The sequence below is a fragment of the Haematobia irritans genome, chromosome 1 (genome assembly GCF_050003625.1).
Source record: "Haematobia irritans isolate KBUSLIRL chromosome 1, ASM5000362v1, whole genome shotgun sequence".
Classification (NCBI taxonomy): Eukaryota; Metazoa; Arthropoda; class Insecta; order Diptera; family Muscidae; genus Haematobia; species Haematobia irritans.
The window spans coordinates 131,627,354-131,641,965 of record NC_134397.1 but is presented as its reverse complement, the minus strand read 5'-3'; the positions used below and the strand labels follow the sequence as shown (position 1 = coordinate 131,641,965).

Genomic DNA, 14,612 nt, shown 5'->3' with positions numbered 1-14,612 from the left:
TTGTTTTAATAACCAGTTTCACGACACAGACCACTGTGCACAGATTTATAGAAATCTTATACAAAGACACAAACATAAGTAAGATAGCTTTAGATAGATATGAGCTTTGCAAGGAGAAAGTCTATTACTTTGTAAAATGTAAATATAGAATCATTGTTATATATTTGTTAATAACCATTGTGAAAGTAAATATCGTTAAATGTTTAAATTATGATATTTTATACATAATATCTCGCTGAAGATGAGCACCGAAGGTGTATCGAAATATCCGAAATAACAATATTTCAATAATAAAACAATGAAAAACAATTACAACAGCATTTTGCATTTATCATCCAAATCCTCCAAATCCCAAACGAAGAAAACTAAACAGTTTCATTAAATTTGTTGTTTAGAATGCATATCGGAAAATTATGTAGGTCGAAAAAAACTTCGATTAATATATGACACATTTCGTAAATATTATGTAAAATTGAATATTTTTCAATGTCGAAAAATATACACGTTCGTATCTATTTAAAACTATTTTTTTTTTAATTTATGAAATTCATTCATATAATTTATGAAATCCATTGTTGAAAATTTTTTTGAATTATTTTGTTGTGTGTACTTTTTTTGTTGAATGAAAGAGCTATATTGAAAAATCTATTGTACTTTCAAAGATTGAAAAAAAAATCAGATAAAAATCTTTCCAAACATATATGTATTTGTATATATCTACAAAATACTAATTAATATATAGTTATATAATCTATAAGGTCCAATTTTTGTCTCACATTGTTAGTGTTTTTTTTTTGTCAGAAAATCAGTTTTTTCCATGAGTTGGTTAAGATAAGATTACATAGTGAATGCTGACGAGACTTTCAATGCGATTGTTTTATGGTCTTCTAAGTTTTGGATACCCTCAGTTATCGTCACTTGATAAAGCTGGTTGTATATTTTAACCTGACGTTTTTAGAGGGGGAAAAATAAATAAAACTAGAAGTTGTCAAGTTCACCTGGTCTTAATAAGTGCATTATATGCATTTGTTACAAGAGTGAGATAACTAAAAGCAAACAAAAATTTCTTCTTTCAAAAATCAAATTTTAAACTAACGTCATATGAGTACAACCTATGCTCATGCGTATGTAGATTGTGGTTAAAATCCTTTTAACCCCGGTATGGAGCATAAAAGCACTTTAGTTATATTTGGGAAACTTAAAAGTTACTTATGCTCGGTATTGGGGGATACCTTCAGCAAATACCGAATATAAATGTTAACAAATAAAACGATACCCTGACATCGGCAACTGTGTACGCAATCCATGGTGAAGGGTTTCTAATGGCGATTTCGATTGGTAAAAAAGGTGCAACATTCTCGAAATTGTTTGCAAAATATGAAGGGCACAGTTATAGCTTTTGGGTCCTGTATCCCTCACAATGTTATGAATTAACAACAATTTTGGAATGGCACTATCATTTGAGTGAAAATATAATGACGAAAAAAGTGGTGTAACACCAAGGCAACATATTTTTTGCGAAACGAAAACGCCCTAAGATACGGCTTGGGGCCATATTTGTTTGGTGTCATTTCAACCCTTGCAAATTCTTCCATCGGACATTTGCCATCATAACAGTCTTGAGTTTGCAGGTAGCCATTGGCATAGTTAGGTTAGGTTAGGTTATGTGGCAGCCCGATGTATCAGGCTCACTTAGACTATTCAGTCCATTGTGATACCACAGTGGTGAACTTCTCTCTTATCACTGAGTGCTGCCCGATTCCATGTTGAACTCAATGACAAGGGACCTCCTTTTTATAGCCGAGTCCGAACGGCGTTCCACATTCTAGTGAAACCACTTAGAGAAGCTTTGAAACCCTCAGAAATGTCACCAGCATTACTGAGGTGGGATAATCCACCGCTGAAAAACTTTTTGGTGTTCGGTCGTAGCAGGAATCGAACCCACGACCTTGTGTATGCAAGGCGGGCATGCTAACCATTGCACCACGGTGGCTCCCAAGGCATAGTTATAGATTCTAGTTCCCCTGGAATATGTACACTGAAAAAAATATTGTCGTGGGGCCAAAGATTTCATGTCCTTAAATTACGAATGCTTAGCATAGTAGACGCATTTCTTTAATACAACGTTGTTTTCTTTCTCCAAAAGTCGATAAACTTTTCAATGAAGTCGTATTGTCCTTATAATTAAGTGATTTTACTTAAAAATGGGTATCATAACATGGAAGAAAAACTTGTTGGGGTAAGGTCAACTTGACTTTAATAATTCAGAAAAATTGTTTAAAATTAATGAAATTGTCTTTAAATTTTTTGTCTTTTTGCAGTTTGACTACAAAGCAAAAAATCGTTCAAAAATAGGACATGTGTATCAAAACTTTATTTTAAATACGTTTTTTACTTGAAACCTAGTCTAATTTATACTGAAAGTCGAGTCTGAATTTGGAAAATAAAGTTGTCGTTAACTCGTTTTTAAAGGACTTTGTTAGTATATGAAGAAAAAAGCTGAAAAATCGAAAAATTAAAATTTGCTTCCTAGAAGCAAGTACACAAAACCAAAATTTAAAAGAGAATTGTGTCTTAAAAGTATCCTTACTTGTATTCTCCGCTTCTTTGGCTCGGAATCAATACCAAAATTGTTAAAGTAAAGACGAAATCTTTGGAACCGCGCATGCTTTTTTTCAGAGTAAGTTTTTTGTAGATTGACTGCACTGAAAAAAATATTGTGGTGAGACCAAAGGTATGAGAACTTAAAATTCGAATACGAATTTTGTTTAGCATAGAAATCGCATTTTTCTGATATTACGTCCTTGTCTAAAAGACGATAAACTTACCAGTGAAGTCTTCATAATTAAGTGACTAGACTTAAAACTGGGCATATTTACTTAACATAAAAGATAAATTTGTTTGACTATGTTTAACTTGATAATTCTGAAAAATTATTTAGAATTAATGAAATTGTCTTTTAATTTGTTGACTTTTTTTTTATGACTACAAAGAAAAAAAGCGTTAACATTTTTTTTCATCACTTTATTTTAAATACTTTTTTACCTGAAACCTACCTTTGTACTTAAAGTCGAGTCTGAATTTGGAAATGTAAATTATCATTTTGATGTTATTATGGGCAAATTTGGGAAAATCTGGCGATACATATATATGGGAGCTATATCTAAATCTTATCCGATTTGCGTAAGATTCTATTGTGCCAAAAAGTTTTTCAGCGGTGGATTATCCCGCCTCAGTAATGCTGATGACATTTATGAGTGTTTCAAAGCTTCTCTAAGCGGTTTCACAACAACGTGGAACGCCGTTCGGACTCGGCTATAAAAAAGGAAGTCCCTTGCCATTAAGCTAAACATGGAATCGGGCAGCACTCAGTGGTAAGAGAGAAGTTCACCCCTGTGGTATCACAATGGACTGAATAGTCTAAGTGAGCCTGATACATCGGGCTGCCCCCTTACCTAACCTAAGTAGGAAAATAGAGTTTGGTGTCGTTTTCGAATGTCCTCCTAAGTGGACACAGTAGTGAAAGGATTAAAGGTAGAATTACATACCATGCGTTCAATGCGTACAATGCGTCCGATGATTGAAGAGTTGAAATTTCTCTTTGAAATCAAAAGCTCGAATATTCTGCCGCAAACAGAAAAAAATCAACTCTTCCATTAACGCACGGATTGACGCATGGTGTGTAATGCAACCTTAAGGTAATTTTGTTTTAAATTTGAAAACGATCGGTTAGTAAAAAGCGGAATATGACCCCGAATTGTTGAAATCAGTTGACACATATGTATGAAGCTATATGTTAACTAAAATTGATCCGATTATTCCAATTCCCTGTATTAATTAATTGCGACCGGAATCTTGCGAACAACAAATACATGGATAAACGGATGGACGAACTTCAAGGGCTAGAACGACTCAGGAGGTGAATCCCAGCCGATCGGTATATATTTTAAGGGGCCTAAAACCAATATTTCTGGTACACTGAAAAAAAAGCATACCCGGTTCCAAAGATTTTGTCTTTACTTTAAACAATTTGGTATTGATTCCGAGCCAAAGAAGCGGAGAATACAAGTAAGGATACTTTTACGACACAATTCTCTTTTAAAATCGGGTTTTGTGTACTTGCTTCTAGGAAGCAAATTTTAGTTTTTCGCTTTTTCAGCTTTTTTTCTTCATATGCTATCAAAGTCCTTTAAAAACAAGTTAACGACGACTTTATTTTCCAAATTAAGACTCGACTTCTAGTAGAAATTATGCTGTGTTTCAAGTAAAAAACGTCTTTAAAATAAAGTGTTGAAAAACATGTCCTATATTTGAACGATTTTTTGCTTTGTAGTTAAGATGCAAAAAGACAACAAATTTAAAGACAATTTCATTAAATTTAAAGATTTTTTCTAAATTATTAAAGTCAAGTTGACCTTAGCCTAAACATTTTTTCGTTCATGTTATGATATCCATTTTTAAATCAAATCACTTAATTATAAGGACAATACGACTTCATTGAAAAGTTTATCGACCTTTGGTCAAGGAAAAAAACTTTATAGTAGAGAAATGCGTCTTCTATGCTAAGCAAAATTTGCATTCGTATTTTAAAGACATGAAATCTTTGACCTCACGACAATATTTTTTTCAGTGTAGGTAAATTTTTTGCAGATCAAAATTATTATACCCTAACCCCTATGTGGGTTTGGGTATAAACATTTTAAAGCAAAGACTATAAACTTTCTTTTCATTAACATTTTTAATTTTAAGGAAATTTTTCCTTAATATTGTGAAAAAATATTAGGTTACATAATCTTGCATTTCACAATTATCTGGCAATCCCACTCCATCGTCGCTTTATCACCGGGGTTGTTAAAGTTGATACTTGTGTACATTTTTTGACACTTTGAGTGTATATTTGAGTATAGAAATTATCGTAATACATTTGGTACTTTTCAGGCTTTATTTATTTATGAACTTATACATAAATTAAAATGTAAACGCTAGTCCAAATCCGTTTGTCCTTATACACTATTGGAACATTTCTCTCAAATCAAATAGAAAATTTTATTTTTGAACGCCCAAAGCTTGTGAACGATGCAGATAACGGCGATAAAGAGGTCTGAATACGAATGAGACAGATCCTATGTCACGTATTGCTAGGGCAAGAGTATCACCAGCATAATCGGTACTATATTCAATGTCCATTGTTGAATAAACGATCATTAAATTAGACTGAAATTTCACTCACATTCACGAAGCAAAATGTTTATTCACGCACGCTCACGCACGATACGTGTGGTAGCCAATACCACTCACGCACATTCACGAAATGAAAACCAGTACTCACGCTCGCTCAGGAACGAACTACTTTTAAAAATTCACACTCACGCATGATTCACGACAATTCACGACAAATTCACGAGACTCACGACATTTTCCAAACGGAAATCAGCAAAGGTAATAAAATTAAAAGTAGAATATAGTTCGAGAGCTAAATTAATTTCACTTTACATACGAGTATGAATAAAATATTGATTTTTTTCGTGAGCTTGATTTTGCAGAAATTTTATTCACACATACTCAAGAACCGATTTTATTTCTCACGCACGCTCACGCACGACATATTCATTTTAGTCCCATCCACGCACATTCACGAGAGATCTTTCAAATTTTGTTCACGGCTCAGTTGATTCACGAAAATTTCGTGTCACGCAAACAGTAATTCATTCCATTTTTTTTTGGCTTTTTCATATGTTATACTCGAGAGCACATTCGCTGATTTGAGCATTATTTGAGGAAGTACCACAATCATGACAAGTGGGCATGCTAACCATTTTATCCTGTCGGTTTTCTTTCATAAGGTACAAGGAAATGACCTTTACCACAATGAAAAAGTACCCTTTGGCTTAAAAAAGTACTCTTTCGAAACTGATTCAGTACAATTGCAAGAATGCTATTTATCATCGCTGCTTGTCATACTTAGTCGAATGATTTGATTTATATCGATGACCGGCTTATCTCTTCACCTGTTTATAACACAAATGAGCATTCCTATACAATAAACTCCAAAATATTCGATAAAGCCTACTTAAAAAAATAACAACCAAGATAAAATCTTAACCGAATATATACAGAAATATAAATAGATGCGTTAATCTAATAATATGTCAATTCGACTTGGACAAACAAACTAGATACAATGTGTGGTATACAATATGGGGGTTCAACCAGATTTGATAGAAATCGACGCCGCAGTGGTAGAAAACTTCGGGAGCAAGTGCAAAAGCAAAAAATTGTTTTATTTATTTATTTACACAGCAAAATTAGCAGCTGGTTACAGTAAAATAAAGAGTATGATGCACGTTTATAATATATTAAAAATTAAACCAAATAAACTATATCTATATAACCTATTTTAGAAATTGTAGGGACAATAGAAGATTTATAGGCAGGATTGTAACTAAGAATTGAATACAAAAACAAGCAAGAGTAAGGTAAGGAACAATTTTATAATAAGAATTGGGATAATAGGGTAATACTGGAGTAAATTTATTGCGGAAAAGCTAGGATACCAGGAATAGAATGGGTGTTGTATTAGACGAATTATGGGTCAGGAACTAGGATGAATCAGGAACATGGTGATAGCAGGAATAAGGACAGCAGGAACGGATACAGGAAATGACGGTAAAAGACAGGAGTATAATAGGTATGTTGAAAGGAAGAAATTTAGGCCATTACAAGTCAGGAACCAGGACGAATCAGGAACACAGCAGTACAGGAAATGGAAAATAAAATCGGAGAGAATAAAATCGTTTGAACGGGAGTTATTGATTATGGTGCTATCACCATAATCAGGAACATGGTGATAGCAGGAATAAGGACAGCAGGAACGAACACAGGAAATGACGGTAATGGACAGGAGCACATTAGGGAGTTATTGCAGGAACAGACGGGAACAATAAAATATGAAGTACGATATAGTATATTGTTAAACTGGAATAAGCCAATGTGTTGCTTTTTTTGCATAATCATGGACTGTTACCGAAATTCGTTTTCTTCTATGAGATCACATTCCAAATTGAACAGCTTGTGTATAAACAAATTTATTGGGTTTACTTGCCAAAGAGGTCAGTTGAAAATGTACAGCTACGATTGGTCACCAGAACTCAAGCGTTGGGCCGCCGTAATGGCCAATTATCGCTCACCGTGGGGTCAAAACAGATGACAAATATTATCGAGAAAATGCCAGTATTGAAGGGCTGATCAGACAAACATTTTGCCCGCAGAACATCGACGTTCCAACGGGACTCGGCAGCATCAAACTAAACACGGGTCAACCAAGAATGACTTACAAGGTTCCTCGCTTTGTTTCCACTTAAATCTCCTTTCTCAATCGGTTTCATACCAAAGTGTCGATTCCCTCAAGACGACGCTTCGCCGGCAATGGGTCAAACTCAGGGATGGTCTGTATAAAACTTTTATAGGCTTGCGAATGTCGCAAACGTGTAAACGTCGAAACGCAGCATACTCATCGTAAATATAGAAAAAATAACAAACGTCACAAACTCGAAATATTTCTTTTGTTATTCTAATGCTAAATTCGTTTGCGTATTAAACATTCATGTCGCATTATTCATGTCAAAGCATTAGTTTTGGGTGCGAATCACTTGGAGGGACATTTTCGTCCAAGAAAACCCAGAATAGTTTGAAATTGCAAATGAGGTATGTAAAACAAGCAAACTTTTCCAATAAATACAATCCCGGCAAAAAAAAACTTCCAAAAAACTAGTTTGGATCACCAATCTGTGATCCGGAAGTAGTGCAAACTTGGATCGTCTCCAATGAATTTTACATGGGCTTGTCATAGGACGGAAGTACTCCCCTTTTGGATTTTTTGCAATGCTTTAGAAGTTGTGCTCTGGAACTTAATTTGAATGAAGGAATTTAAAAAGCAAAAAAAAAAAAATTCAAGCAATTTCACTTTTTTTTATCCATATGTTTTAATTACACTAATATTTTCCTATTATCGAATTTTTACAATTTGAAAAACTTTTTCGCTCCGACCAGGGGTTGAACCTGGGTTTGTTGGCACCATAACAGAATACTCAGCCACAAATACCATTGAACATAAAGCGTCGAAAGGTCAATTCAAATGTTTGTGATATGATCGTAATACGACACCAAGGAATAACATTCTAATTGCTTTTCAAGATGTTCTCTTTTAGTCGGTCCATGTTTTGGTATAGCCCCTATATACACAGATTTCCCGATTTTGCTTTTTGGGCGTCTAGAAACTGTATTTTTTATCCGATTTGCCTGAAATTGAAAATCTTGAAGTATTTTTGGACATTAATGAGGTGTGTCGAAAATGGGGTGTATCGGGCCATGTTTTGGTATAGCCTCCATATAGACCGATCTCCCGATTTTGCTTCTTGGGCTTCTAAAAACTGTATCTAATATCCGATTTGCGTGAAATTGGAAATCTGGAGGTATTTTGGGGCCATAAAGAGGTGTGTCGAAAATGGTATTTATCGGTTCATATTTTGGGTTAGGCCCCTTATAGACCGATCTCCCGATTTTGCTTCTTGGGCGTCTTGAAACTGTATTTTCTATCCAATGCGCTTGAAATTGAAAATCTAGAGTTTTTTAGGACCATAAATAGGTATATTGAAAATGGGGTGTATCGGTTCATGTTTTGGTATAGCCGCCAGATAGACCGATCTCCTGATTTTTATTCTTGGGCTTCTACAAACTGTATTTAAAGGGTGATTTGTTAAGAGCTTGATAACTTTTTTTTTTAAAAAAACGCATAAAATTTGCAAAATCTCATCGGTTCTTTATTTGAAACGTTAGATTGGTCCATGACATTTACTTTTTGAAGATAATTTCATTTAAATGTTGACCGCGGCTGCGTCTTAGGTGGTCCATTCGGAAAGTCCAATTTTGGGCAACTTTTTCGAGCATTTCGGCCGGAATAGCCCGAATTTCTTCGGAAATGTTGTCTTCCGAAGCTGGAATAGTTGCTGGCTTATTTCTGTAGACTTTAGACTTGACGTAGCCCCACAAAAAATAGTCTAAAGGCGTCAAATCGCATGATCTTGGTGGCCAACTTACCGGTCCATTTCTTGAGATGAATTGTTCTCCGAAGTTTTCCCTCAAAATGGCCATAGAATCGCGAGCTGTGTGGCATGTAGCGCCATCTTGTTGAAACCACATGTCAACCAAGTTCAGTTCTTCCATTTTTGGCAACAAAAAGTTTGTTAGCATCGAACGATAGCGATCGCCATTCACCGTAACGTTGCGTCCAACAGCATCTTTGAAAAAATACGGTCCAATGATTCCACCAGCGTACAAACCACACCAAACAGTGCATTTTTCGGGATGCATGAGCAGTTCTTGAACGGCTTCTGGTTGCTCTTCACTCCAAATGCGGCAATTTTGCTTATTTACGTAGCCATTCAACCAGAAATGAGCCTCATCGCTGAACAAAATTTGTCGATAAAAAAGCGGATTTTCTGCCAACTTTTCTAGGTAATAAAATTCAATGATTTGCAAGCGTTGCTCGTTAGTAAGTCTATTCATGATGAAATGTCAAAGCATACTGAGCATCTTTCTCTTTGACACCATGTCTGAAATCCCACGTGATCTGTCAAATACTAATGCATGAAAATCCTAACCTCAAAAGAATCACCCTTTATTACCCGATTTTCCTGAAATTGGAAATCTAGAGGTATTTTGGGACCACAAATAGGTGTGCCGAAATAGAGGTGTATCGGTCCATTTTTTGGTATTCCACCATATAGACCGACCTCCCGATTTTACTTCTTGGGCGTCTAGAAACTATATTTTCTAGCCGATTTGTTTGAAATTGAAAATCTGGAGGTATTTTAAGATCACAAATAGGTGTGTCGCAAATAGTGCCTATCGGTACATGTTTTTCTATAGCCCCTATATAGACTGATCTCCCGATGTTACCTCTTGGGCTTCTAGAATTCGTAGTTTTCACCCAATTTGTCAGAAAGTGGAATTCTAGAGGTATTTGAGGAACATTAAGAGGTGGTGAGTATTGGTCCATGTTTTGGTATAGGCCTAACTCCCGAATTTATTTCTAGGACTTTTGGAATCCGGCTGACCACAAATAGGTCAGCCGAATATGGTGTATGTCGAACCATGTTTTTTGAAAATTGAAACTGAAAGTCCAGATTTTACTCATCGTATTCATTTAAATAATGGCGGAAAAAATCTACAGATTTCAGATTTCAAAGCCAGACGTTATTTCTTCATATACACGATATGTTTATGATTTCTCTAAAACTCAAGCAAAATTGGTTCTCATAAATCCAGAATCTGATCTAGTCTTCATAGGTAAAATCTTTAAATTTTGAACTGATTTGCTTGGGAGAAGATTTGTCATCAAACCCCCCTAAAATTCTATATATTATCAAGTAACCCGCTACGACGAATATTTTCCAAAGTAAACTATAAAATTTGTATCATGGTGGTGGTTATTTAAGATTCGGCCCTACCGAACTTACTGCTGTATATACTTGTTTTTTATTAGTTTTCTATTTTTTTGTGAAATTTAATTGTCCAAAATTTGCACTTAAAATAGCGTGATTGCGTTCTTTCTAATACTTGTCCACAAGAACTGCATCGGAAGTAGAAAAAAATCATTGGGGGATCCCAAGATGCGCTTTAGAAGAAATGTTTGTGCACTTGTCCAAAAGGACTGCATCGAAAGTGGAAAAAATCATTGGGGGATCCCACGATGCGCTTTAGAAGAAATGTTTGTGGACTTGTCCAAAAGGACTGCATCGGAAGTTGAAAAAACTCGATGGGGTATTTTGGGATGGGCTTTAAAAGAAATGTTTGTCGAACAACTTCCATATCCTCTGGGATTTGAACCTGCGCCGAAGTTCTTTTGAGAAGGTTTTGCAAATTACGAGAATTTGTAATTTTTAATGGAAAACATATATTTACAAAAAAATATATTTGTCGGCTATCGGTCGACCCTAACTCGTGCTATAGTAGCCAATTGGAAGGGATCCAAACATGTTATGGAAAATACGAAAAATATCAAACATTTTTAAAATTTGCGAATTAGTTCACTATGGAATTAAGGCAACAAAATGTTTGTAAGTCTCCTATCAGAGGACATCCATCCATCCAGCAGTCATCCAAAACCTATACACATGCTATCAGCAAATAATTCCAAAAAGCAGTCCAAACAAATTGGCAAGAAAGAAGCGCGATAACAACGAGATAACGATCACAATAACGATGAAATGTAAAATTGTTTTCGATGTTCGTCGTTGTTGTTATTGTTGTCGAGACATCGTTTAAATGTCGTATGTACGAACACGTCGCATCCATGCAGGCCGTCCATTCCACTCATCTATCTCCCCCATATCTCCAACAAAGGCACCCAACACCCCAAGCGAACAGCCAATGAATTTCGTTGTATCTGCCTGCATCTATCAGCTCTACTACCTCTACCTACATATGATCACTCTCCCATGACCCATTGAATCAGTTGAGTACTCACTCCAGACGAGTGTAGACGTGAGTGTTGAAAAAGCGTTTCGCGTTTGCGTTATTAGCGATTTTTTTCGTGTGTGTCTTTTCTGTGTTTTTTGTTTTTGAACCCAAGAAGTGAGTTGAAAGCCGAATTTTTATCGGCAACAAAATAAAAAATAAATAATTTTGTAAACAAAGTAGATGCAAGTGGCTACCCCATCAATCCTGAAAAGGTGGGCCACATTGCCCACAATTCATTATTGTAAAGTGTGCGTTATGAGTTTACTCACATTCATTATTGTTTGGCGAAAAAAGATAAATGTATATTTAATAGTTTTACAAAAATTTTAAAATAAAGAATAACAAAAAATAATGACCACGATAATTCGCTTGCATTCGGTCTGTAATTTTTCTATATGCCTGCTTCTCCCAAAAATGGCAATTTTGTCAATAGCTGGTTATGACAAATGCTCAAAAGCCAAAATTTGTGGTCAAAAGTGTTTTGTAAAAAGAGCAATTCGTAAAAATTATTAATCATAATACAGGATGGCTGATATGTAATGGAACAAAGCAAAGCGCTAAATTTTATTGTTAAGAAGCAAAAAATATCGGAAATAAAATCAAATTTTAGAATCAGTTTAGATTTGTTCGAATTTGCTACGACAATTTGGTATTTTTTTTGTGCCAACAGTACTCTCCAAAATATTCCAAGCACAAAGAATGCAGCGTATTGATATCTGGAGATTTTGGTGGCTATTATGCAATGAACCTCCCTGTTAAATCATTATTTGTTGACACTTTGCTTAGTACGAGAAGCTTAGTCCTGTCGGAATATCTATGGTCTGTGGCGGAAATTTTTATATGCCCAGGGCTTCAATTCTGTATTTAGGAAATAATGTTCGGCATTTATGTTGCTCCACGGTCGATCAACGCTTGAGTTCTGGTGGCCAATCGAAGGTGTGCATTTTTAGTTGACCTCTGTGCACTAAAAAAATATCGTTGTGATACCAAAGATTTCTTGTCTCTCCTAGAAAAATATGTGTCGCCAAAAAAAAGTGGTGAAAATGTTCTTTTTGGATCGAGAAGTGGTGCAAAATTGGCGCAGAAGCGATGAATTTAAAATGGGCTTGCCATAATGCGGATGACCACCATTTCAACAGCCGCTGCAATGAATTTGCATCACTTCTTACATTCAAAAAAAAGTGAACTCTCTATTTCAATAAATCCAATTTAACTTTATTTGAGTTCATGGAATTATTATGTTTGGAGAAGGTTTCCTTTACTCTATTATTTTGTTGCGTACGTTAGTTAAGATAACTAAAACCGAGGAAAAAATATACATAAATGAAGCATAAAGATTTACTAAACTCGTGTCTACCACAAAATAGTTAAGTATTTCTTTAAATTTGTTAATTTTACTACAAATGCGTTAATCATGAACTTCGTATGTCACTAAAGACATTCTTGCAATTTTGAACTCCAATTTTTTCCTTCAAACTACAAATTTTTCTTTAACAAGTGAAAAAAGTCAATTATGTCTAATAAATTTTCTTGAATTTGTCGAAAAATATTTACTCATTTTTATGACATCGGCGTGATGCCAACGTTTGTAATACTGTTTAGTTAAAACTTTCTACAAATATTCAAAATTTTCTCAAATTAACAAAAAGTTTTCTTCCTGGTGGGCTCACTGTTTTTTCAGTGTAAGCTGTGATCAGAATTGAGTGTTTTGGATATGAATTACAACATTTTGAGATATTTTGCCAAATAAATAATTTCAATAATTTTTTATGATGTTTAATGCATTCTAACGCTTGACTAAAATGTTTGATCTCAAATATTTTCAAAAAATCCCAATTTTTCTAGAATGGTTTTATCCCACCTCAGTTATGCTGGTTACATTTCTGAGGGTTTCAAAGCTTCTCTAAGTGGTTTCACTGGAATGTGGAACGCCGTTCTGACTCGGCTATAAAAAGGAGGTCCCTTGTCATTGAGCTTAACATGGAATCGGGCAGCACTCAGTGATAAGAGAGAAGTCAGTGTTGCCAACTCCCCAAAGCCAAAATGCACCAAAAATATATTATAAATTCTAACATACCACTTCCCACTACAAAATCGAAAATTAAATGATCTACTAAAAAAAAAAACTTCCGAAGAAAACCTTCCCAAGATGTTTTATAGAACTTTTGTGTATTTAATTTGTAATTCTATGAAGTTATGAAACGCTATGCAAGTATACACCTTGATCAGGTTTAATGCTTTCATCCAATTCATTTTGATCAGTAATGTCTTTCAACTTTCAAAATATTAATATATGGAAGGCGTCTATTGCTTACGAGTATTTCAGTTATGCGTGCTTTGTGGATTTAATACAAACGTTTTTAATGACATCTTTATCAAGTTCAAAAATTCGGTACACGTCACTAGATTTTCTACAGAATACCAAATAATAATATTAATTAAAATATAATCAATACCACCTTCATAACAATCAAATTCTATATTTGACAATAAGGTTGAGTTTCTTAAGCTCTTGAAAGACTAATCCAAATTTTTGTATCAATTAAATTTAATACTGTTCAAAATAAAAAAAAACACCCAAAACACTGAATGAAAATGCCAGAAAGCACCAAGTTGGTGTTGTTTTGAAAAGGCACCAAAAAGGCAATTTGGTGCTTTTTAGAAATCAAAAAGCACTAAATTTGGTGCTAAAAGCACCAAATTGGCATCACTGAGAGAAGTTCACCACTGTGGTATCACAATGGACTGAATAGTCTAAGTGAGCCTGATACATCGGGCTGTCACATAAACTAACCTAACCTAGAATGGTTTTAGGATTTTTTTGAAATAACAAAATTTAAAATTACCCATTAAAAATATGAAAAAAGCGAGTGATAAAAAATTGATTTAAAAGAATTTCCTATGTAGTTAAAATAAAGAACATCTTTGGGAGGACATTTATGGGAGTGCTTTTAAAGTTGTGCCGTTAGAAAAACTTCCAAATTTTTTTGGTGGGCTGAAATACGAATGCGAAGACGAATTTCTCTGATATAAAGTTCTTTCCTTGTCAAATAGACGATAAACTTTTTAATGAAGTCGATTTGTCCTTATAA

General features: G+C 34.6%; 1 protein-coding gene across 1 annotated transcript in view; it reads left to right on the top strand.

The window, feature by feature from the left end:
• Positions 1–11,478: 11,478 nt before the first annotated feature.
• Positions 11,479–14,612, top strand: part of LOC142221807 (adenosylhomocysteinase-like 2) — a 45,157-nt gene continuing 42,023 nt past the window's right edge. Inside the window, exon 1 of the mRNA XM_075291634.1 lies at positions 11,479–11,634. The gene's annotated coding sequence lies outside the window, so the exon portion shown is untranslated. The remainder of the gene's footprint in view (positions 11,635–14,612) is intronic.